At 41.7% G+C, this 26,384-nt stretch overlaps 1 protein-coding gene across 27 annotated transcripts in view; it reads right to left on the reverse strand.

The window, feature by feature from the left end:
- ARHGAP36 (Rho GTPase activating protein 36) overlaps window positions 1–26,384 on the reverse strand; it is a 154,152-nt gene that overhangs the window by 95,216 nt on the left and 32,552 nt on the right. For 3 of the 27 annotated variants that reach the window (XM_067724524.1, XM_067724522.1, XM_067724523.1), the window contains exon 3: window positions 3,477–3,628. The exons of the other annotated variants lie outside the window; for them this stretch is intronic. The gene's annotated coding sequence lies outside the window, so the exon portion shown is untranslated. The remainder of the gene's footprint in view (window positions 1–3,476; window positions 3,629–26,384) is intronic. 27 annotated transcript variants of the gene reach the window in all.

The raw sequence follows: 26,384 nt of genomic DNA on the forward strand, positions 1-26,384 counted from the left end.
TCAGAGTCAGCTTGAGGAACTGAGTGACCAGATCTGCGATATCTAATATAGTGCCCTCTCCTACCCCTTCTCTCTGTATTTCCTTACCCGACTTCACTTGTCTTCACATCACGTATCACTTGCTGATATTATGACTTCTACACTTTTGTTCTTTGTCGGTCTCTCCCACCAGACTGTGAGCTCCTTGAAGACAGGGACTTTGGTTGGCTTGCTCTACACTCAGCCCATAGGATGGTGTCTGGAACATGGCAGGTGTTCAGAAATGTGGACAGGCTGAATCTGAGCCCACAGGTTCTTCTCCTGGACTTCTCTGACGACCTCTCTTTTAGGTTGAAACTGAACTGGACAGATTTTTCTGAAGGCCACCAGTGACCTACATGTCACCATAGCCAGAATATATTTTAATCCCCCAATTATTGGACCTCTCAGTAGCATTTGGCCCAGTTGACTTCCCCATTATTCATTCAACAAATATTTCTTGAGCATCACCTAGTGGTTAAGTGCACAGACTGAAGCCAGACTGCCTGAGCTTGAGTCTCCGCTCTGTCACTGGTTAGTTGTATGACTCTGAGCAACATACTTAACCTCTCTATACTTTCATGTCCTCATCTATCAAAATGAAGATAATAAGAGTATTCATCACATTCAGTTGTTGGTGACAATTAAATGAGCTAATATTTTTAAAGCTCTTAGAATATACGATGTATGTATTTGTTAATTAAAATAAAGTCATAGCAGCTATGGGGGATATAACAGTGACCACAATAGATAAACAGTCTGCCCTCGAAGCTTACCATCTAGTAGGAGAGATAGAAAATAAACAAAGAAATCCATAACTTCGCTGCCTCCTTCGCTTCTATCTAGCCATTAAATGTTGAAATTCCTAGACAATCCTTTTCTCTACCCCTTCTATTCATTCCTTCTTTCTTTCTCTCTCTCTGCCTTTCGCAACACCCTCTCTCTTTCTCTCTCTCTCTCTTTCTGTCTCTCTGTCTCTCTGTCTCTCTCTCTCACACACCCACCACCAGTGATCCCATCCATCTATTGTGTTCAGAGCAGAGCAGCCTGGCCCTGGCTTCAGACTGCCTCTGCTTGAATCTTGTCTCTGAAATTTACCAGCTGCATGATCCTGGATAACTCATTTACCTTCTCTGTACCTCAGTTTCTTCATCTTTAAAATGAAGATAATAAAACATCAACTTCATAAGGTTACCATGAGGATTAAGTTAGAGTTGTTAATCCACATAAATCTCTTAGGACAGCACTGACACATAGTGAGTACCTAATAAACGTTAGCTATTTTTATCTATATGTTAGAGTCCCAAATCTCTCCTTTGAGTTCCAAACCACATATCCATCTGTTTTCTTGGCATCTCCAATTGGACATCTTGAAGACACCTCAAACTCGATATATCCAAAAGTCAAGCTCATGACCCCTTCACACATCCCAAACTAGTCCTCTTCTCTAGCTGTTGCCTTCATGAATAACACCATCAACCACACAGTTACACAAGTCCTATCCTTGTCCCTTCCTCTCACTCAGTCCCCATAGCTAATCCATCAGTTAGTCCTGTACCAACGAGTGTAAGGAGTTTAGCATCATGGCTAAGAACAGAGACTTTGAAGCCAAACATGGTTAAAATCCTAGTTCTACCACTTATTAGCTGTGTAGCCAGCCCTCCCTGAGTCTCAGTTTCTTCACCTGCACAATAGGGACAATAATGGTATATATCTCATTGGATTGTTGTGAGGCTTAAATGATTATCAATGTCTTAGAACAGTGCCTAGGATATGGAAAGCACTCAATAACTGCTATTTGCTTTTTAAAAATTAATGTGGGTTTTTTTTGGTAGCTGTAGCCTTGTGACCATCCCTCCATGTGTTTCTTTCTTCTGTAGAAGTAGAACTGCAGGAAATGAATGTGTGAAATGCTAGTGGTGAAATCTGTATGGTAAAGTCACAGGTGACCTTAAATCAAACAGAACAGCACAGATGGCACAGACCCTCATCTATATTCCATATTTGTTAGAGGGAGATTGGTCCCGACCTGGTACATGGTGAAACCTGTCACTTAGAGGAGACAGAAGCCAGCCCAGAGTAAAATGACTTGAAACTTTAATTCAAAGTGAATTTAATTTAATTTATTAAATGAATACCTACTATGTGATAGACACTGGGGGGATAAGTGAATCAAACCCAGGCCTGTCCTCAAAGACATCACAGGATCTGAAGACTCGACAAGAACTGTGGAGGTTTCAAGGCACAGCGCCACTCCCCCCGGCCCCCGACAGGCCATGACCTAAGTGAGTCACTGAAGATTGCTCAGCACCAATTCCCTCATCTCTGCAATTGGACAATTGCTGGACAAATATCTCTATTAAAAACCTCACTTATCTGCTTCAGAACCCCTGCCCTGAGAAACAGATCACAATCCCAAATCTTGAGTCACACAGGCCAAGGGTCAAGTCCCAGCTTTGCCACTTAGTAGCTGAGTAACTTGGAGGTAGTCATTAAACCTCCTTAAGCCTCATTGCTTCATTTGTACAATAGAGTTAATAATAGTACCCACCTCACAGAACTGTGGAGGAGTAAAAGAGCTCATCCATACAAAGCAGTGAAAACAGTACAAAGATTAAGATCTTCATTGCTATTGGCCATTATCCTTAATTACAAGTATACACAAATACTCTGAGAAGGAATGGAAAAGGCCATAAGAATGTTCATATCTTGAAAACAGGGAAAAATGTTCACAAGAGAAAATATTGTCTAATGTGCAAAAGCTCTGATCACAGCCCAGGTTTATTACACAGTACCCAGCTGGTCATAACAGGGCTCCCAGTGTGAAAAGTGGAGCTAACATAGGGGCTTAAAATAATGAGATTAGAGGTCAGAAAGTCCTGGCTTTGAACCCTACTTTGTATTCCAAGGGCAGCTTTCTAGAGGTGACAGATTTTTTCCACACTAGTTTACAGTTCAGATATGCTGTCATTAGGGAGAAAGTGGCCCTGGGTTGGGGGTCTCGTGGCGAATATAACCAGGATTTTCAGACTTCTTTGGTGGTGGGACAGGAATAGCATGGTTTTTCACTCAGTTTTGTTATGGTTATTGTTTTGTTTGTTTGCAAGAAGGCAGTGTAGGGTAATTGCTATGAGTATGGTCTCTGGAGCCAGACTACCTAGGTTCAGATTCCAACTCTGCCACTTACTTGCTCTGTGACCTTGGGCAAGTTACTTAGCTTTTCTGAGCCTCAGTTTCACCATTTACCTAATAGTAATAATAATATACCTCACAGGATTGCACTGAGGATGAAACAAGATCCCATATATAAAAATCATCTAGTCCCATGTCTGGCACTGAATTAGCTGACAGCTCTACCATGCAGATGAGGTACTGAGGAGGGGGAAGGCTGACAAATCGTCTTCACCCTAAAGCCTGTCCTCAATAGTGCTTAAAATTCTATGAGTACAGCCTCATACCTTCAGTTAATTTCTTCAGATGTTTTCTATCGAAGGCAAATACACCTGGAAGAAGCCACACCTCAACTGGAACCAAACTGAGTAGAGATTGGGTGAATGGCAGCTAATGGTCAGGCACAGAGCTTGGGGTGGTCACCAAGGAGAGAGGGACCCTGAAAAGAGGTAAGCTGGTATCAGAAAAGAACTTCACCAACCTCTCAACAGTACGTGCAGATGCCCTGGGTGCTATGAGACAATTGGAAGGGTCCCTGTGCTAGGTGAAGGTCCAGGTACCCACTTGCCAAATTCATCGCTTGTAAAATTATGAGATGGAGTGATAATGTGCAATATTTCCCTCTACATGTGCAGAGTTTTCTTAATCAGCTTGTCTTTGCACCATTAATTTTTATTGCTTGTTCTCTCCACACCCCCAGTAGCTCTGCCAATGGGCACATCAGCCTGGCATTTCCAATCTTATTCCTACAAAGACTATTTCCAAAAACTTGCATTGTACTCACCCCTAACTCTGGTAGGTCCCAAGTAAGCAGAATTTTGTTCAACTAGCAGTTTTTAGATGTTCCTGGGATCCTTTCTGACAGTGGAAGGAAAATGGGCTGACTAGCTAGGGATTTCTAAGTTTAAACCTCAGTGTTGCTGTGATCTTGGCAAAGTTGCCCAATCTCTCTGAATCTCAGTTTCTTCATCTTTACAGTAGGTATCATGACACCCACTGCAGATGATTGCTGTGAGGATGAAACAGTATGGCATGTGTAAATATGCCCTTCTCAGAGACTGCCCCTTCTAGGTTCTGGAATCATTTAGCATGTAATGGGGGATGAATAATGGATAGGGGGCAGTGAGCAGAGCCTGGAGGGAAAAGGGGAATAATAAAAAGAGGTGCAGGTGTGAATAGAGGAGTGATAGGGGGAGTGAACCACCTGATAGTTTCCATGTCCCCTGTGAAAGAAGAGAAGCCACTGAGTGCAAGAAGGTGGGGGTGGGCAGGAGGCTGGAGGAAACTCGGGATCAATCGTTAGTGCTATTTTCACATGTTGATTGATATAGCTGTTGGCCCCTCACTCCAGTGGCCTCACTGCCCACGGCTCTAGACATTTCCTTCTGCTCCAGAAAACCTGCTTGGACTAGGCACAGCATGGATACTCCATGACAAACATGGCACATGTAGCCGCTACTCTTCCCAATTGCCTTGTCCCAAAGATTAACTTGGCCCCACCCAGAGCTCTTCCAGACACCTTGTATGCTGTGGCTTATCATGAAGTTTTCTCTTCCACTGTCCTAATGTCTATGAATGCAGTGAACAATGAGCAGGTCTGTTTGGACTGGAAGCTTCCTGAAGGTAGGATCACGCTGGTGTAGTTCTCTCCATGGAGAAGGCAGAAGCACAGAGACTCCTTGACAGCACTGCCTCCTGTCATCCTCTTTTCTACAACTTGGGGGCAACACAGAGGCCCATAAACCCCTCTTTGGCTTGTCCTCATCTTTTCCACATGTTGAAATGTGTCTATTAAATTTTTCTGTCTCCCTTTCTTCTCTCTCCTCTTTTCTCCTCCTCCACTTCCCCCTCTTCTATCTCTCTGGTTCTGTCTTTTTCTGTTTCTCCACCTCTTTCCCTCTTTAAATAAAAATCTCAATAAATATCTCTTTCCATCTACCTCTCTGCCTTGTATGTGTATCTCTCTCTATATATATAGATATAGATATGCAGTCTTTTATATAAATCTTTATATTTCAGTCTTTCTTGCTCTATCAGCCTCTCTCTCTCTGTCTCTGTCGCCCTCTCTCTCTGTCTCCCTCCCCCTTTCTCTTTCTCCACCTCTCTCTCTCTCCCTCTCTCTTTCCTCACTGATGCTAACTCTTTCACCCTGATAGAGTGTTTCTCAGGATTCCTTGAACCCTGTGGAATTCCCTCACAACAGATGGAGAATGTGAGAAAGTGCTCGAAGGAGGTGGCAGTGGCTAGGGCTGAGGAAGATTTATTGCTGCCAGAGAAGGAGAAAGAAGGGGCTTTTCTTCCCTCCATCTACAAATGGCCTGAAACAAGTCCTTTGGAATCAGGCCCCTTCCCCTCAACTACCCAGCTTCAAAAGAGGCCCTGCCATCTGTAGCAGCCCCTCTGCCCCATGAGAAATAGGCTGCCCTCCAGGTTGCAGTACAGTGAAAGAAGCCTGGAAGGTGGATGTCATAACAGACCAAGGGGGGCTGTGGGAGCTGGTCTAGGGGGCATTACTAAGGACACGGGAGAGGATATATTTCCATACATTTGGCCCCAGGACCATTTCCACTTGTCCAGTGTTCCCATGAACATACTCAGAAAATATCCCAAGGACTCCTGATGTAAGAGACATAATATCTGAATCAAGCCTTCCCCCAAATGCCTCCTTATGTCACCCTAAACTGCCATTCTCATCCTCACCCCCTGACCCAGGCATTTGGCTTATAGAGAGGCTCAAGCTTCAGGCAGGAGGCATGCCTGTGACCTTTATGAGCTCCTCCAATGTTGGACTCCTCTGATCATATGCTATGTTTAGGTTCAAACCCTGTTTTGCACACAGTTCTGCTTCCCCCTCATCAACCCCGGGGTGGTAGTGTGAAAAGAACCCTGAAATTGAAGCCAGAAGCCTTAATTTGGGGTTCCAACTCCCACAGCCCTCCTCTTTTGCTACAGTGGTCCCCAGTGGTTTTAGGAAGCATCTCCCAGCTGAATAACCCTTTCAAAAGGTATATATAGGACTTGAGGATACGGGGAGGGGGAAGGGTAAGCTGGGACCAAGTGAGAGAGTGGCATGGACATATATACACTACCCAACATAAAATAGATAGCTAGTGGGAAGCAGCCGCATAGCACAGGGAGATCAGCTCGGTGCTTGGTGACCACCTAGAGGGGTGGGATAGGGACGGTGGGAGGGAGGGAGACACAAGAGGGAAGAGATATGGGAACATATGTATATGTATAACTGATTCACTTTGTTATAAAGCAGAAACTAACACACCATTGTAAAGCAATTATACTCCAATAAAGATTTTTTTTTAAAAAAAGGTATATATGTTGGTTGTGTGTGTGTGTGTGTGTCCCAATTATTGACTCATTTTCATTACAGGGTTAAACTATGAACTATGTACAAAAAGAAGACAGGCTGCAAACTCCTGATGCTTATAGCTGATACCCAATTATAACGCTGAAACAAAGTTCCAAATGAAGTGTAAAACAAAACTACAAAACCAATAAAAATCAAATGAGCAACAATGATTTTAACAAGGTGGATGATGTTGTTTTCCTAAAATTAAATTGCTGTTCAGATCGTGACTGCAGTCCTGACTGGGATACAGGTTCTTTTGAGTTCGTCGTGCTGTATTGCTGCGTGCCAGGCGATGACTCAGCTCCCGCATCACTTTTTTCCTATTAGATCTACTGCTAAACTGTCATTCCTACAGCCCTCAGGGACATCATTTGGCCTTCACTGGAACTAAGCCATCATTTATGTATTAAGTCTTCCTATGTTCTTTTCTCATTAGTCCTTGACAATGCAAGTAGGACAATATGAAGTTAATGAGATCTTTTATACAAAATGTCGCAGAGACTGCTAGTTATCTACCCCACAAACCACCCCCTTCCTCCCATAATGTGCCCAACTAAAACGCTATATTCCCTGGCCTCCCTTGTAGGTAGGTGTGGCCATATCACAAAGCTCTGGCCAATGAGATATAAGTGGAAGTGTTATTTGGGATTTTTTGGAGATCTCCTAAAAGGTATGGGGGATGGCCTTTCTTTGCCCTTTCCTTCCTATTACTGCTTGAAATGAGCAAGTATTAGCTGGAGCTATAGCAAGCAAGTTGGATCATGAGGATGAAGGATGGCACAGAAGACAGCTGGGAATTACAGTCCCTAACAACTTCAGGGAGCTACCATACCCACATATCTGATCCCTGGACTTCTTTGACATGATAGAGAATTAACCTTCTATCTTGTTTAAACCACTATTTTAGATGGCTTTTTATGTTACATGCATCCTAATCTGATCCTAATATACCAAGGCAGATATAAATGAGGATCCAAAAATTTTATGGCTACCCTTAATTTTGTAAGGTAGCCATCCAGATGGATGGCTCAGAATAGGCTTATATCATTCATTTTAGATTTTCATTGTAATAAAAACACAACTTTAAAATTATCACAGAAAACACTTTAAACCCTAAGAATATTCCATACCCCAAGAGATTGCCAGAAGAAACTTTGGCTTAGTAGTTATGACCCAGAAAGGATCTAGGAACCTAATACTCAGGTGATGAGGTACAGACCTTTGAACTTCTATTGAGGATCACCTGACCTTGAGTTTGTGTCTCAGGCTAGCAAAGGGCTAAGTGGGAAACTTAGAAGAAAAGGGGACAAGTGTAGGGGAAGAAGGCAAACAGAAGTCCCATCCTACTGAAACCTACTCCCCAGCCTTCTGTCAGACCCAGCTCCCTTTGTCTTTGCCCCACATAGCTTCACAGAAGACCGCTCCTGACGGAATGAGAAACCATAAGCCAAGAGGGTGACTGTCATTGCTTCCTAGAACGCCAGGGGCATCAAACAGGTGACAGGAAGGTTGGAGCCAAAGTGCTAGCCAGGAAGGGTCAGCTTTCTATCCCTCCATGGGGCCCCAGCTGCTGGACTTAGCCATGGCCCTGGAAACCTGACTCCTGTGACTGAAATCCCCATGCTAATTTCAAATTTAGCCCTGGACCTTGGGCCACTTCATAAACTGCCTCCTCATTTGTTCCCCTCCCCACCACCGCCTCAGAGTTCAGGGCCAGAATTTGGTAGAAGAGGGGCGGCTATGAAATATGAACCTCAGTTTGGCCTGCTTATCCTGTCTTAAAAAAATAAATCTTAATCAAGTCACTGGAGAGAATTCCTCCTGCCCTCACCACAACTCTTTCTCTCTCTGCTCCCTTTGACCCCCTTCCACTCCCACCACCCTTTCTGCCTTCCTGGAGTCCTTGCCCTTGGCCAGCCTGCCTTCCCTTCCCCTGCAGGCTTCGCTGAGCCCCACAGGGTGAAGTAGTGGAAAAAGCAGGTGTTTGGGCTACAGAATGAAAGTTAATCCCGGATCTGCCACTCACTAGCTGTGAGATCCAGAGCAAGTCGATTCAGTCCTGAGTCTGTTTCCACTCCTGGGAAATGGGGCTAGTAATTCTCCTAATAAAGCTGCCATCATGATTTAACTGAGATAAAATGTGGAAATGGTCCCAACACCTAGTAGGGGCTTTCAATCAACATGCATGTGTGTGTGTACACATGCGTGCATAGCCCCCACTAGCCATAGCTATTCCCCAAACCTGACCCTATTCCTCTGCTGCCAGCCTCAGTGAATGGCACCTGCTGCCAGCCAGAAAGCAAGGAATCATTTCTGACTCATTCCTATACCTTGTCTTCCACCTTCAATCCATCACCAACCAAATCCTGTCAATTTTACCTCCCAGTCTAGGTCAGATACTGTCCCATAATGCCATGCACCTCTGGCACGGCTTTGAAAAGTTGCAGTTTTACATAAATGGCTGTGATCATTCATGCTCATCTCTTTTCTCATTACTGTATTCCCAGTGCCTGGCACAATGCCAGTTAGGTGCTTAATAGACATTGTTGAATAAATGAATGAGGTAGAGGTAAGCCATTTGAGATTCAGAAAAGTTAAGCAACTTGCCCAATCACACAGCAAGCAGCCAAGCCAGGATCTGAACTAAGATCTGTCCGATTCTGAAGTTGGTGCTCTTAACCATAGTGTTAGCAGTGGTGAGACCCCTATAGCAACAGGGTGGGACGTGGTACAGGTATGAGGTAGGGCAGGAGGGCTCTAAAGTAACCTTTTGTATATTTTTGCTTGGGGACTGGACTTGAACTCTTTCCCTTTCCTGGTTAGGGACTGCATCAGTGTAAGTCTGGATCAGGATTCTAATCTGGTCAAGATGGGGTCTTCACCCTTTTCTATGTCCATGCCACAGTGATGTGGGCATAGTGTGTGTGTGTGTGTGTGTGTGTGTGTGTGTGTGTGTGTGTGTGTGTGTGTAAGGATCAAGGAAAAGAGACAGGCCAAGACCTGGTAAAATGGAGCAAGATATGGATCAATACAGAGGCTCCCTGAAGCCTGAAGCCCTTAGGGATGGGGAGTTAGCACCACCTGGTGGACTCCAGGCTGATTTCAAGTAAAAAATGAGTGATGAGGAAAGTGTTGGAGAGTCTGGGCTGAAAATGCAGGAGCAGAGTCGGAGTAGAATTATATTCATTATTGTGACCTTATGGTACTAGATGCTAGTTTAATCCTCACACCAACCCAGATCAGGAACCAAAGACCAGAGTGGTTAAGTGACTTGCTTGAGATCACACAGCTAAGGGGTGACAGAGCTAGGACTTGGACCCAGGTCTGCCTCTCTGGAGCCCACCTTCTTTCTACTATGCCATACGTTGTATGATGAAACCATGAGGATGAGCATAGGAAGGAAATTTTAAGGAAGAACAGAAGTTAAATCTCAGGTCAGTTCTGCTCAAGAAAACACTAAGCCACAGGCCTCTGGGCTCTGATGCTCCCAGGCTCCCTCTCAAGCTGCTGATAAACAGCTGGCAATAATGTTAAGATGAGCTGTCATGTCCTGAGGGCCTACCACACTAGCCCAGTACCCTATTCCTATGCCATCCCCCTCACTCTGCTTCCTATTTGCAGCAAGTTCTTAATGACTTAGTGTCTCAAAATGTTAATGGCTACTCTCTTGGATCCTTTTCTGCCCTGGCATCTCTAGGCAAGAAAAATAAGAAAGTTTAGGAAATCCAAAAATCTTAGGAATTTGGATTAAATTAAGTTAAATTAAATTAAAAATATTGAGTGTCTATTCTAGTCTGGTCTTGTGGTCTTTAAGGTTACGAAATAGACATGTGTCTGAAATATTTAGCTCCTGGCTCTACCACTTACCAACTGTGGGGTCTTAGGGAAGTCACTTCCTTTCTCTGATTCTTGGGTTCCTAATCTGTAAATGGAGATAGCCATTCCTTCAGGGGCATTGGGAAAATTAAGGGAGCATGTATACACAATAGTCTAGCATAGAACTGGCACATGCAATGCTATTATCAATGACCAGCCACATCCAGCGTAATATATCCTGTTCTAGCAGATCTTAATAGTTATCAATAAAATGTTAAAGCACTCCATTTCTTTTTCATTCATACATTTCACTATAAACACAATTAACAATCTTATTCTATCTTTTAAGATACAATCCCTAAGGAACCCAATGACTAAACTTCTGAGTAATCAAACTCCTGAGGGAGCAGTCAGTCTAACTGGGACAAAAGATGGGTTGGAAAGGTATAAGCACTTTCTGTCAAAGGTCTGTTCTTAGACTCAGAAGAGCATGCAGTTCTAATAAAGGCTTTCATACACATTAATTTTCAAATAGATGAAATACATTAAACATTACACATGATAGGGAAACTGTGATTCACTTTTAAAATAGAAAGAAAATAAATGGTCAGAAAGGCCTACAGTCTCATCCCTGAAATATGTCAGTATCAAGATTTATAAATTGACAGGCTTGGTTTTCTCACGATCACTGGATGCTTGGCACACATATTAGCTGAAGAGATCTGTGAAAACCTCATCTAGCTGAATATTAGAGACCACACTTGAGTGTTTTATCTTGCTAGAAGAAGATAGCAGATGGCACTCTGGAGGCTTCCAATGATCACAGTTGGGCCTATGGGCTTTGAGGATGACGTGGGCAGGGAACTCCTGGGTTGGATGAACCCACAGCAAGACATACGATTGAAACTGCAGTACCACAGCCACCAGAGACATTAGTAACAACTTCAGGGGGCACTATTTACAGATACCATGGAATGAATGACGACTCCTGGTGGAGTTGTGCAGTGTGGTGGTCCTATGCAGAACAAGAGAGGAAAGGGGAAGATATCCTAGGTAAACAGGTAGACAATACATTGTCTAGACTGTGTGGCTTGTCTGGGTTGGCCAGAGTCTAGCCTAACTATCCAGGCCAGTCCATGGCTCTGCTTGGTGGGTGGAGTTATCTGCTTGGTATGTCTGGAGTTATCAGTCCCTCCAGAGTGGTCAGTGTTTCTAGTTTATCAGTATGTCCAGAGTGTTCTTTCTGTCTGGCAATCTCAACCATTGGTCATACCTCTGGATATCTCCTGTACCTTTCCTAGGCCTGTATGATGTTTCTCCAGCTGGACATACAAACTGAGGGTATCATGGTTAAGCTTGGAGCAGGGAAAGACTTGGGGTGGTTCAACAATTCCTTCTGGGACTCAGGGTCCTTTGGCCCTAGCAGTGTCCCATTAGCCTGGCCCCTTAAAGGAACTGTCTCCACTGTGAGGCAGGGATATACATAAGCCAGCTTCAGAGGGAGACCCAACCCACTCCAGCGTGTACTCCAGGTGACTTGGGCAAAAGGGCTCCCTCTCCCTCAACCACAGCTTCTCCCCAAACCAGCCTTTCACCCCAATGCAGCCTTGCCTGCTCCACGACCTCTATGGACCCAAGACCTGCCTTCTGCAACCTTTCCACCTTTGTACAGAAAGGACAGGTTAGGGCAGCTCTATGATAGTCACAGCCATCCAGTCACAAGGGAGCAGAGTTCTAGAGTCAGATACTGTGGATTTGAGGTGCTTCTTTGCCACTTACCCAGCTGTATGACCCTGGGCAAGTTGCTTAACTTCTCTAAGACTTTATTTCCTTGTCTATAAAATGGGGGTAATAATAGCATCTACTTTGTGGAGTTGTTGATAGGATTAAAAGAGATAATCCATGTAAACTACAGCATAACCTTGGGCAAGTTACTTAGCTTCTCTCTTCCTCAGTTTCCTCGTCTTTAAAATAGAATGAATAATAGTATCTATCTCATAAGGATGTTATGAAAATTAAGTGAGTTAAAATGTGTAAAGCACTTGAAGCAGGGATAGTTACAGAAGTGCTATATAGGTGTTTGTTAAATAAATCAATGTCAGATTGTTCTTCATTCACTCTGCAAATATCTATCAATTACCTGTTATATGCCAGACATTGTTCTTGTCCCTAGGGATGCAGAAATGAACAAGATTTCTTGCTTTTGTGGAGCTCAGAGTCCAGTGAGGTAAGACAAACAATAAATAAGCTAACAATAAAATACACAAGGCAAATATAAAATAATTTCCAGGGAGAAATGAAGCAAGGTAATAGGAAAGAGAGTGATGGGGAGAAGGTGTGGGGCAGTGTTTCATAAGGTGGTCAGAGAAGGCCTTTATGAGAAGACACTTAAGCTGGGACCTGAGTATAAAAACAGAGAGCCAGATCTTGGGAGACAGGCGAAGGGAAGAGATAGTGCAAAGGTCCTGAGGTATGGTTGGAATAGAATAAGGGGAAGAAAAAGTAGCAGGAGATGAGGGCAAAGAGGGAGACAGAGGCATGATCATGTAGGACCCCGGGGCCAAGTAAAGGAGTTTAAGTTTTATTATAAACACAATGGGGACCAATTTCATAGTCCACTGCTCATTTTACATAGGGGAAACCAAGGCCCAGTGATGGGAAGCAATTGTCCAAGATCACACAAAGAATTAGCAGCAAACCTGGGATTAAGACCAATCTTCCCTCATTCCCCAGCATCATGCATTTGATTCCTGGTCACATCATATTCTGTACAAATTATATCATAGCATAACATTGCAGATTCATTGAATACAGTTTTCATGAATGAAATTGATGACCTGAGAATGGGTTTCAGGTCATTTATCCATCAAGTCCTACTGAGCACATAATAGTGCTCAGCCCCATGCCAGATACTGATGATGGGTAAGCAGCACAGAGTTTCTGCACAGAGAGGCACTGAAAGCTGCCAGCCCAGCCCCTCTTTTTCAGGTCTCCTGGTAAAGGACAAGGAATTTTTGCATTGGTAGGTAGGATGTGGGAGTCTGGCAGGAGGAAACTGGAACTTGGTCTCGTACACAAGCAGGCAGATGAAATATCTATCCTCTGGACGTCAATTTGACATAGGGAATGAATTATATGTTCATTGCCTTCTCAAGGGAACTAAAGGAACAGCACTTATTTGTAAGGGAATGCCATCTCACATTGCAGAGTCCAGTATTAGCCAAAGAGAAAACACCAGCCTTGTGCTGGTTTGTTCAGACTCTACTTCTATAATGCTCCACTAATTCAATCAAGCCCACCTGGGACATCCTGTCATTCCCTTCCCAGAGCTTAAGTAATCTGGTATTTTAAAAAAATATTATGATACTTATTTATAACAAAAGGTAAATAAGTTTAGAATGCATAAGAAGGACAAACAATTTGGCTTACAAAATAGTGGTTTATGACATGTATTCTTCTGGGGTTAAATAATATATTTACTTTGTAAATCGTTAAGAGAAATTATAAGATTATAAAGAAGAGATTTAAAATTACCTGTAACCCCACAACCAATTTTTGTTTTTAAAGCGCCGTTTCTAGGTGTGAATTGTAGGGAATTCAGTTGATTGTCTTATATCTGTTTGTTTATTTATTTAATTTTTGGCTGTGTTGGATCTTCATTGTTGCATGCAGGCTTTCTCTAGTTGCAGTGAGCAGGGGCTACTCTTTGTTGCGGTGCAGGGGCTTCTCTTGTTGCGGAGCACGGGCTCTAGGCCCACGGGCTCAGTAGTTGTGGCGCATGGGCCCAGCTGCTCCGCGGCATGTGGGATCTTCCTGGACCAGGGCTCAAACCTGTGTCCCCTGCATTGGCAGGCAGATTCTTAACCACTGCGTCACCAGGGAAGTCCCACACAACCAACTATTAACTTTATAGTTTTTCTACTGTCCTTTCCCATACATAGAAAAAAGTTAAACAATTAAGATTATATTATATATACAAATGTATATCTTGTTTTCACTCTAAAATTGTGACTATTTTACCAAATCTTTAGATATTCTCAAAAAAACATGATTTCACTAATTCCTGTATAGTATTCCAATAAAAATACATGCTGCAATTTATATAGTCCACCCCTACTGTAGCAGTCCCCAAAGTGTGAAGATACTGTACCACTTGCTTAAAAAAATAAAATAATATTTAACAAAAAGTGTTCCATCATCAAATAAGTTTTCAAACTCTGGTTCAAACAGAAATTTATAAGTTTCTTTTCAGCAAGACTAATCTCAGAGCCTTATTACATCAATATGTATTGGACTCTCCAAGGGAATGTGGTATGCAGCATTTCCTGTTTGTTCATTTATCTCTTTATATGTGGAGCATTTCCCTGGATCCATGCTCTATAGAACATAGTGAGATACCACCACAGTGTAGACGTTTAGGATGTTGCAGTGTTTTACAAATCATTTTGCCATAACCATACTTGTATAGACAGCTTTGTGTACTCATCTGGCTTTCTCTCTAGGAGAGGTTCATTGGACAGAAACTATTGGGGAAAAAAAACAGAGTTCTGATTCTGCCCTGTCTAGCTTTTTTGCTGGGTCTCGATGGACCCCACCTCACAAGGGACCCCAAGAAAAAGTCTTGGTATGAGTTTCTTTCTGAACATCTCAAGGTCTGCCTCTCTGTAGTAGAGGTCTGTCTGGTTTTCTTTTAATAATTTTTTAACATCTTTATTGGAGTATAATTGCCTACAATGGTGTGTTAGTTTCTGCTTTATAACAAAGTGAATCAAGTTATACATATACATATGTTCCCATATCTCTTCCCTCTTGCGTCTCCCTCCCTATCCCACCCCTCTAGGTGGTCACAAAGCACCGAGCTGATCTCCCTGTGCTATGCAGCTGCTTCCCACTAGCTATCTATTTTACGTTTGGTAGTGTATATATGTCCATGATTTTTTTATTTTAGAATGATTTTAGGTTTTAGGTAAAAACCTGGAAGATAGTGCAGAAAGTTCCCATATACCCAACATCTACTTTCCCCTATAATTAGCATCTTATATTAGTATGGCACATTTGTTACAATTAGTGAACCAGTACTGATATATTACAATTAACTAAAGTCCATGCTTTGTTCATATTTCCTTAGTTTTTACCTAACGTCCTTTTTCTATGCCAGCATCCCATCCAGCATACCATATTACATTTATCAGATCTTCCTTGTTTTTGACGGCCTTGAAAGTCAGGTATTTTGTAGAATGGCTCTCATTTGGGATTTGTCTGATGTTTTTCCCATCATTAGACTGTGGTAATGTATCAGAGGTCAAGTCAGAAGTCAAGTGCCATTCTTATCACATCATATCAAGAGTATACACAATATTAATATAACTTATCACTACTGATGTTAACCTTGATCAACGGGCTTCAGATACTGTTTGTCAAGTTTCTCCACTGTAAAATTACTCTTTTCTCCCTTCTTATACTGTACTCTTTGGAAGGAAGTCACTGCACAGAGCCCAGACTTAAGGAGTGGGAGCTATGCTCCACTTTGGAGGCCATTTTCAAATAGAAGATAGAGTTATTTATTTGTGCATTCATTCTTTGAATGATTTTTTGGGTCCATATATTGTTCAGCATGTCATGGATTAAATGTATTAAATCCAGTCCTTCTCCTCTAAGACCTTGATATCTATTTGGACACGTGGTCCAGGGATGATATCATATAGACAAAATGTAGCATTGACAACTGTGGAAGGTGTTTGCTTAGAATTCAGAATTCCCTCACGTTATAGAGAAAAGCAGGTATCAAAAAGGTATATGATAATAAGGGCATTCACTTCCCAGTAAAACAAGCATAACTGGTAAAGTTTTTAAAAAGTAACCATTTAAAATGTTCTCAAAATTGTCCTAAGGCAATATAACAAGTGAAGAAATATTTATTTAAGAAAATCTACTAAATCTTGGTAAGAACACTGAGAGTCTGTGGCACTTGAGCCATAACCCACTCCCTCCCTATCCCCTCTCCAGCTGAGCCTGACAGGGCTCCTTCTCCTTTCAGCTCCCAGTCAAGGGACTCAGTTTCTCACCAGGAGGAGCAGGACTCCAGCATTTATCATCCCCCCTCCCCAGCTATGAGTTGCAGAGGCTAAATTCCTGGTAAGCATGGCCAAGAGGAATGGTGAAGGATCCTTTCCTTCACCCAATCCCCAGGCATAGGGCAGAGGCTCTACCCCAAGCATCACTGGATAAGAATACAGGGGCCCCAATTGCCCTTGACCCCACTTCCTCACAGGGCAGCGATCCCACACTGGGAGAGGCAAGCAAAGAAGAACAGAGACTACTGCTCCCACCAAGCAGCTTCATCATAAAGCATGGGTGTCATTCCAAGAAAACTGGTCCATTGTCCCACACCAGCTCTGGAGCTGTGGCTCAGAGATTTTTGCCCAGTGGCAGGGGCAAAAATTATGAAGGAGTGACTGATTCTTGGAAAACACATTTTAATACACTACCAGAGTCATAATGCTAGAAGAAGAAAGATATATAAGCAGTAATCAGGCCTCATTATCTCACAGCTCACTGAATCCCACCTCCATTGACACACACACAGAAGGTCCAAGAACAGCCCATCCTTTGGGAGTGAGAGTCCTCTGTGGGCTCAGTCACAGGTCAAAGTGCTACCACCCTAGAGAGCAGTGAAGGGGTGGCAGACCTAAAGTGGGACCACACATCTCCAGCCTGGGGTTCTACATGCTTGATTACCTTTTTCGTACGTCTATTCTGGTGCTCCTTATTTTCTTCCTTATTAGTTTAAGAAATGGGGCATGGACTGTGAGGAATAAATGAGCTCATGGAAAATCCCTTTAGCCTATAACTGGCGCACAGTAGGTACCTAATAAATGGAAGCCATTATTACCTCTCCTACTAGATTAAATTTCCTTCAGACTGTAATTCTTATTCTAGGTAAGCAGTTCTCAATCTCATGAAAACTGTTCTCTTTTTTTAATAAATACACTTTATGACATCTCCATTATTATCCTGAAATGAAATTCACAGATAATGAAACCCACCTACACACATGACTTCAAAAATATCAGTATAATGCTCTATGATGTGAAAAAATGAAACGAAAATAATTTATAATTATTCACATATTTATGTAACATGTAAATCAATATGTAAATCTCAGACATTGACAACAGTAGAACACATAAGATGAAGTGGTCAGTATGAGATCACCAAGGAAACACCAATTACAAATGCAGACTGATACAGAAATGCTGTATCAGTGACTAATACTCCGAATGTTATTGATGTTGCTAACATGATTTTTCAAAATGGAGAAAAACTTATATAGTCCCTAAGAAAAGAAGTACAATTCCCTCTCAATTTACACTGTAGTTTGGTTCCTGAGAAATTCAATGTCTACCAAAACACCTTATGTCATGTAAAACAGATTTTGATTCTAGGCTCCGATAATTTATAAGCAAGTTTTTCACCTACATAAATGTCCAGCAGGACATTTGAAAGTCTAGTGACACACAGGAGCATTTTTCATTATGAGGACTGTCCTACAATTGTATTCCTGGATTCTACCTGCTACATATCAGTAAGAGCCCCCACTAACTCTGAAGTAATACTTAGGTTATGATATCTTCTCATTGAGAAGCTTTGGAATCACTGATCCAAAGCTGAAATCATAAGCAAAAATGTGTGTGCGCACAAGTGCAATGTTGATTCATGCCTGTGTGGCGGTGCATAACTTTCAGATTCTCAAGGAAGTCCATTATCCAAAAAGGACTAAGAATGCCTGCAGGGATCCTGCAGAATACAGCTGTGTCCTCATCCCCACAATGCACTCAAACAATATAGAAGTATGTCACTGAATTGGACAGGGTAATGTAGGTGTTGCCCAGCAGCATGAGGTGAGTGTGAGGTTAGCTCAGTTGGCTGGCAGAACAGAACATGCCTCTGCAGGGAGTCGTGTAGTTTATTGTTTAAGAGGGCTGGCTCACATTGCCTATTATTGTACAGCTCGATATATGGAGATTTAATCCCTCTTCTTGCTGCTTCCTCCCTCCCCAACCAAATAAAACTTCTGTTTTTACAACCAATCACATTCAAAGGCTCATTAGAGTAATCCTTTGGTTAAGGCCCTGAGACTCCAAGAAACTCCTGAAAACATGCACATCTATTTCTTGAGTGGAGCACCACAGCAGTACTTCATCCAGCACAATGCCATCATGCTGGAGCAGGTATTCAACTAGGGAGTGGTGAGCAAAAGCAAAGAGTAAGGCACTGAGGGCTGGGCCACAGGATAAGGAGGTGACTGAAGGCTGGATTGGGAGGCAGGCAGAGAAACGTCAGGAGAATGGGGGTGAAGGTACTGCCCAGAGAGAAGGGGAAACCTATGAAAAGGAATTTTCAACAATTTACACCAGCCTGTTCTGATCAATTAAAAAGCCAGCCACTTAGGCTTCAAATACTAGTTACAGTGGTTAAGTGAGCAGGCTCTGCACTCAGAAGGTTTAGGTTCAACTCCTACCTCCACCATGTACTGTGTAACCTCTTTGTGCCTCAGTTTCCCCTTTTGTACACTGGAGAGGATGATAATACTTACCTCTTAGAGTTATTAAGAAAATCAAGACATGTAAAGGGCTTAGAACAGTGCTGATGCACTTAATAAGTGTTAGCTTTTAATGTGTACCTACTGTAAACAGCACCTAGAACCCTATGTGTACGTTGCTTTGAAAGAAGGAAGAACCTGAGGACATTGGTCTCACCGACCCCCTTTTGGAGGGTCTATGATTGGCATCTTCTTACTTTTAACATTCAACAGATACTTTGTGACAAACCCCACTCCAGGTGCTGCGGAGGCTGTAAAGATGAACAAGCTAGTTCCATGGCTTCAATGATTACTTACATCTAACAGCTCTCAAATCTATAGCTCCAGCTCAGACGTCTTTCCTGAGCTCCACAGATGTCAACAGATTCTTGCCGAACCTTTCCACTCAAAATGCCGACATGTACCTCCATGTCACTATGTCAATGAGAAAACTCACTTCCACACACCTCCCAAACCTGTCTATTCCCCTGTGTGCTTTACAGAAGTTAATGGCACCATTATGCACCCAGTTAACCAAGCTAGACACCTAAAAATCATCCTTGAAGCCTTGTTCACTCCTGACATCTCCTCATCAAACTAAAGCAATTGATTCTACCTACTAGATACCCCTCAAATACATCCATATCTCATAATACCCCCTACAACTACTTTAAGCCAAGCCAAAAGATCAAGGGAAACTGAAAGTCACATTCTCCATTCTGATGCACACCCCACATCCCTGAAACTTCCTCAATCAAATATCATTGTGTATGTGTCTCTAAAGCCCAAGATAAATCATTTGGACACTGTTCCTATTCAAGATTATCTGCAAACATGTTCACCTCCATCAGAGGAAATAATTAAAATCTCACATAGTTTCTTAGAGCAATACTCTTTTGCACTTGATTCAGTTGGATGATCATGAAGCTAATACCTCACATTTGTATAGCTTCATAGCTCTCAAAGAAATTTCACATTTGTCACTTGGAAGAATACAACCAACTGCAGAATGAGGAGAGTTGGAGTCATTCAGCCACTTTGAAACTGAATAAAGAGATACAACAGACCTGACTTCTAGTCTGGAGATTTTCTCTTTGGTACCCTAACTCCCCGGGGAAGACTAAATAATTTACTCCTCTCAAAAGCTGGAAAGTTATCTCTTCATCTTGTAACAAAATCTGCCCATTTTTCCACTGAGCAAATTCTAGCCCCTTTCCAAGTAACGCATATGTGGCCCTCAGTGTGGGCGAGCCTGCCGGATTATTGATGCTATTCCTCTGCAGACAAACTGCACTCTATCCCTCTCTGTCTTGGTCTTTGCCAGTCTGACCCATTTGTCAGTTTTCAATCTTTAGTTATCACTCCCCACCCAGGCACCTAATATAAACTGCCTGTACATTTCCAACTTGTCCATCTTCTGAGCCTCTGAATCTACCGCATGAAAGGGTCATATTTCTCCATTTCAATTTCTGCTAATGGCCTTAACAACACTTCATGGGAACAGAAAAGGATTTCACCTTTCAAAAGTTGTCGATCACTTTCAACAAGTTCCCCATCAATTCTGACTGTGTTCCAAGGATTAATCAAGCAGGACTGTTGACGTTCACCACCCTGGGGCTGCTTCATGAAGTGCAATGTTCCACTGGATCATTTCTGCTGTCTGAAGGCCACTTGTAGTCTGGCAAGTTATATTTAATCATAATCATCCTGTTTGACAAATGGTTTTAGGGGGCGGGTCATCTCCCAAGCACATTAGCTGTCCTTTTACAATTGAGTAGCACCCCTGAGCTACCAAACCATCCCCCCTTTTGTCAAAAAGCCTAGATCAAAATTTCCAAGCTCAGGAGTTATTCAACCTTCCCCGGTGCTATATCATGTTTCTGGTGTGTTTGGGGGAGTTGAAGAAAGGAGGTGCTCGACATGTAGTGCTCATTGAGTTGGTGGTGGGGGGCTGGAAGATAGAGCAGCATATACACGGAGCCTTACAAAGGAGCCTTTTGGTTCTTGCAAACAGGGTTCTGGGACAAGACCAGCAAGAGATCTAAAGAATTGTTCAGAAGGGCTGCAAGCAGCTCACATGACATTTTGGACACATATTCCTTATTCGCTGTCCCAACTCTTGTTCCAGCAGACTTACATGGGAAAACAGGAAGAAAGTGAAGATCACTGAAGGGAAAGTGCATCCATTTGTTGTGTCAGACTTCTTGCAAGTCTATGGTGAGACACAGTTGGAGACAGACCAGTCTGTGCCCTCAAGCACTGTAGTCAAGTCAAGGAGACAGACAAGTGAGTGATTATACATTAGAAGACAGTGGAGACTTAACTATTAAGAGGGAAATGCTGGGTGCTGTGGAAAGACAGAAGAGGGCTACCTAGGAGTTCAGGGAGGATCTCTTTGAAGAAGTAATACCTAAGCTGAACTCTGAAGAATATCAAAGAGGTAGACCAGTGAGCGAAGGTGAGTGGGAAAGAAGAATGTTCCAAACATTGAGAATAACATGTGCATTCAGACAGGAGATAGAGAGAGAGAAGGAGGGAGAGAGAGAGGTGGAGGAATATGCCTGGTACAACATCACTGAATATGGCTGAAGGTCAAAGACGAGGCTAGCATAGTGTGCGGGGATGAGACCACAGAATTTCACCTGCATAGGCTGTGCTGGGAAATGAGCTGGGATTTGAATAGCTCTACAATTTCTGTTTTCTACTGTGTGTATAGCATTAGTATGAGGTATCTCAGGGCCATAAGAAGTGAAAGAAATTGAAGATGCTGTTCCTGTCCTCAAGGTGTTCAGAGTTCATTTAGAGTACAGAGTCCAGATGTGAAAAAAACTTCAGAAGTCTACGAGGCATAGTGGCAGGGATTTGGTGTGTCCGTAAGGCCTAGACATCTACATAGTAGGTGGAGGCACCTGAGTGAGCCCTAGGGAGAAAGGAAAGACTTAGGGAAAGGAGGGAGCCTTACTCAGAAACTCAGGCTCCTTCAGCTCCCTCACACCAGCCTCTTGGCCCTAGACCCCTGTCTTCTTAGGGCTAGTAACATACCCCCAGCAAGCCAGCTAGGGCCCTTGTAAACACTGTGAGGCAGACACTGACCTTCAGTAGCTTCTCCTAATGCTCTGAGCTTCAATATGTATATCTATAAAATAAGCACAGGTAAGAGCAGAGTTTGTTGCAGTCACCCTGAAAGTTCTTTCCAGAGAACACCTTCTACACCCTGCTCTCCAAGCACTTCATATTGCCTCCCTATGGTGGCAGTGTGTTAACATAATCAGCATTAATTTTGTCCTTCCGTGTACGCTGTTGCTCTTCCCCTATACAGAGGTAGAGTTTATTCCTCAAGTCCCCTTAAATCTGGGCTGGCCTAATGACTGCTTTGACCAACTGAATAAGGTGAAAGTGTCATTATGACAAGCTTAGCCTTTAAGGGAACTGGCAGTATCTACTTCCTATGCTTGGAATGATCCTTCTGGTAACCTCGCTGCCATGCTGTGAGAAATCCAACCTAAAGGGAAAGGCCACATGTAGGTGCTCTAGTCAACAGTCACTGCTAAGCTCCCAGCTGAAATCCAGCATTAACTGCCAGCCATGCGAATGAGCCATCTTGGATGTTCAGCCCAGTTAAGCACTCAGGTGACTGTAGGCCCAGTTACCATCTGATTGTAACTGCATGAGAGACACCAAATGATAACTTCCCATCTGAGCCCACTAAAATCCCAGAACCATTAGAGATAATAATAAATTGTTGTGGTCAACCACTATGGTATCATTTGTTAGGCAGCATAACTCTCAGTGCCTTGCTATTGGGTAAATCCAGGGCTCAGTAAACGTTTTCTGTAAAGGATCAGATAGTAAATATTGGATTAACCAAAAAGTTCATTCAGGTTTTTCGAACATTTTGGCCAACCCAATATTTTTGGCTTTGCTGACCATACATCTCTGTCACAACTACTCAATTCTATCACTGTAATGAGAAAGCAGTCACAGACAAATGGATGTGGATATGTTCCGATAAAATGTTATTTACAAAATTGGGGGGGAGGGCTGAGGCCTTTGCCATAGTTTGCAACCTTTAGGCTAACTGGATAAAACAGTGACCAAGGAGTATTAAAGACTGATAACTAGGTAGGCCTTTCCAGTAACTTTAGCCTTTTAGCAGTTTTCTTGGAAACACAAAGCTTTAACCCAATGTTTCCCAAAATGGATTTTGTAAGATAGGCATTAAGGGAGGGAAATGTGTTGTTGACAAATAAATTTCTTAAAGCTCTGGATTAAATCTAAGTTATACAAGATTTTATACTGCCGGATTCCTCAGAGCCTTTACATGCTTATCCCAAAGAAGTACACTGTTTGAATTTCAGACCCAGTGCCAGGCTGCTGGGGGAAAATTTTTAAATGAGGGAATTTGGGGTGTCAGTTCTTCCTATATGTAATACCAGAGCTGCTGCTTTTATCTCACCTTCTCTCACTGCTCTTCTTCAGGCTCATTTTCTCTATAACACCCCTGCTCTACCAATAATATGCTACTTTTTTTATTGGCATTTACTCTCTTAAGGCCTTGGCTTCGCTGATATGTAAAGCTAACAATTCTCACAATAACTGTACTCCAAGGCCCCATTTCAAATTGGAGGAGCACTCCTAGCAGAGTGAAGAGTTAGAGTAAAGGCCCTAAAGAAGCAGTGTGCCTGTTGTGCTCATGGAACATCAAGGAGGCCAGTATGGCTGCAGCAGAGTAAGAGGGAGAATACAGGGAAATGAAGTTAAAGAGGTAACCAGGAGCTGGATTTTATAGAACCCTATAGACTATTTTAAGAACACTTATCTATATTTCTGAATGAAATAGGGAATCATAGTGAGGTTTTTGCAACAGAAAAGAAGCATGATCTAACTTAGAACATAAATGCATCATCCTGTTTGCACCAAAATACAGAAACTCAAAATAAATGAAACAAAAATGGACAGAGCTGAAAGAAGAAATAGACAAATCCTTAATTAGAGTTGAGGACTTCAACCTTCTCCTACCAACAACTGGTACAATTATTAGATAAAAAATCATCAAGTATATAAAATATCTGGAAAACAAAATCAACCAGCAGGTTCTAATTGACATGTATAGAACACTTCACCCAGCAACTGCAGAATACATACACATTCTTTTCAAGAGCCTATAGAACATTGGCCAAGATATATCATATCTTGGTATATAAAACAAGCCTCAACAAATTTAAGAGAATTGAAATCATATAGAACAGTGTTCACTAACCACAAGAGAATCAATCCAGAAATCAATAACCAAAAGATAACAAAAAAATACCCAAACACTTGGAAACTAAACAACACTCTTCTTAATAATCCATGGGTCAAAGAGGAGATCTAAAGACAAATCAAAAAATACCTTGAACTGAATGGAAATGAAAATACCTCATATAAAAAATTGTGGTAAGCAGCTGAAGTGCCGAGAAAGAAATGTCTAAAACTAACTGCTTACATTAGAAATAAGGAAATGTCTTAAATCAATAGTCTAATTTCCTACCTCAAGAAACTAGAAAAATAAAATATATCCAAAGCAAGGAGAAGAAAGTAAATAATAAATACAAAAAGAGAAATCAATGAAATTGAAAATAAGAAAGCAATAGAGAAAATCAATGAAACAAAAAGCTCTTTCTCTGAAAAGACCAATAAAATCGACAACCATTAACAAGACTGAGAAAGAAAAAAAGAGAAGGTGCAAATTACCAATATCCAGAATAAAACAGGGGACATCATTACACTCCCTGCAAACATCAAAAGAGAATAAGGGAATACTATAAATACCTCTATACATATAAATTTTACAACTTAGATGAAATGGATCAACTACTCAAAAAACACAAACTATCAAAACCAAGTTGAAATAGGCAATCCGAATATACCTATAATTATCAAAGAAACTGAATTCATAATTTGAAACCTCCCCTCCCAGAAAAATTCTCCTACTAAACATTTAAAGAAGAATTAACACTGATTTTACACAATCTCCTTCAAAAAATAGAAGGAGGAATCCTTCCCAATTCATTTTATGAAGCCAATATTACCCTGATACCAAAAACCAGGCAAAGACAGTACAAAAAAAAAAGAAAGAAAGAAAAAGAAAGAAAGAAAAAAAGAAAAGAAAACCAAAGAACAATATCTCTGATGAACCTTGATATAAAAATCCTGAACAGAATATTAGCAAACTGAATCTAAAAATGAATAAAAGGATTATACACCAATAACAAGTGAGAGTTATTCCAGGCATGCGAGGCTAGTTCAATATTTGAAAACCAAATAATATAACTCACCATGTCAATAGGCTAAAGAAGAAAAAGCATATGATTATATAAGTTAATGCATAAAAGACATTTGACAAAATCCTACACCCATTCATGCTAAAAAACTCTTCGAAAAATAGGAATAGAGAGCAAATAACCTACAGATCATTTGCAGGACAACTGATGTGTTTACTATGTTTACTCTTCTAATTGTAGTCTTTTAATCTATGAACACAGTATGTCTCTCAATGTGATATGAGCATGTGCTAAAGACCATTTACAGAAAACCTACAGCTAACTACACTTAATGATGAAAGACTGAATGCTTCCCTCTAAGCTCAAAAACAAGACAAGGATATGTACTCTCACCATTCTTATCCAACATAGTACTGGAAGTCGTAGCCACTACCATTAAGGCAAGCAAAAGGAATAAAAGGCCTACAGATCAGGAAGGAAGAAATAAAACTGTCCCTATTTGCAGATGACATGGTGGCCTAAGTAGGAAATCCAAGGGAATCCATTTTTAAAACTGCTAAAACTAATAGGTAGCTCAGCAAAGTCACAGGATACAAGATCAACACACAAAAATCAATCGCACTTCTGTATACTAGCAATGAACATGCAGAAACTGAAAATAGAAATACAATACCGCTGGCAGTCACTCCAAGGAAATGCACTTAACGAAAATTGTACAGGATATGTATGTTGAAAATAACAAAATGATAATGAAACAAATTTTTAAAAGAGCGAAATAAATGGAGGGATATACTGTGCTCATGGATTAGAAGACTCACTACACTAAAGTCAGTTCTACCCAAAATGATTTATAGGTTTAATATAATTCTTATAAAAATCCATGCAAAGTTTTATGTAGACTTAACAAAGCTTATTCTAAAATTTATATGGAAAGGTGCAAGCCCTAGAATAGCTAAAACAATCTTGACAAAAAAAAAACAAAGTGGGAGGAATAACTCTACTCAACATTATAGCTACAGCGATCAAGACTGTGTGCATTGGCAGGGGAATAGACACATAGATCAATAGAACTGAACAGAGAACTCAGAAATAGACCCACCCAACTGATTTTTGACAAAATTTCCAAAATGTTTTAATGGAGGAAGGATAAACTTATCAACAAATGATGCTG

The sequence above is a fragment of the Pseudorca crassidens genome, chromosome X, assembly GCF_039906515.1.
Source record: "Pseudorca crassidens isolate mPseCra1 chromosome X, mPseCra1.hap1, whole genome shotgun sequence".
NCBI lineage: Eukaryota > Metazoa > Chordata > Mammalia > Artiodactyla > Delphinidae > Pseudorca > Pseudorca crassidens.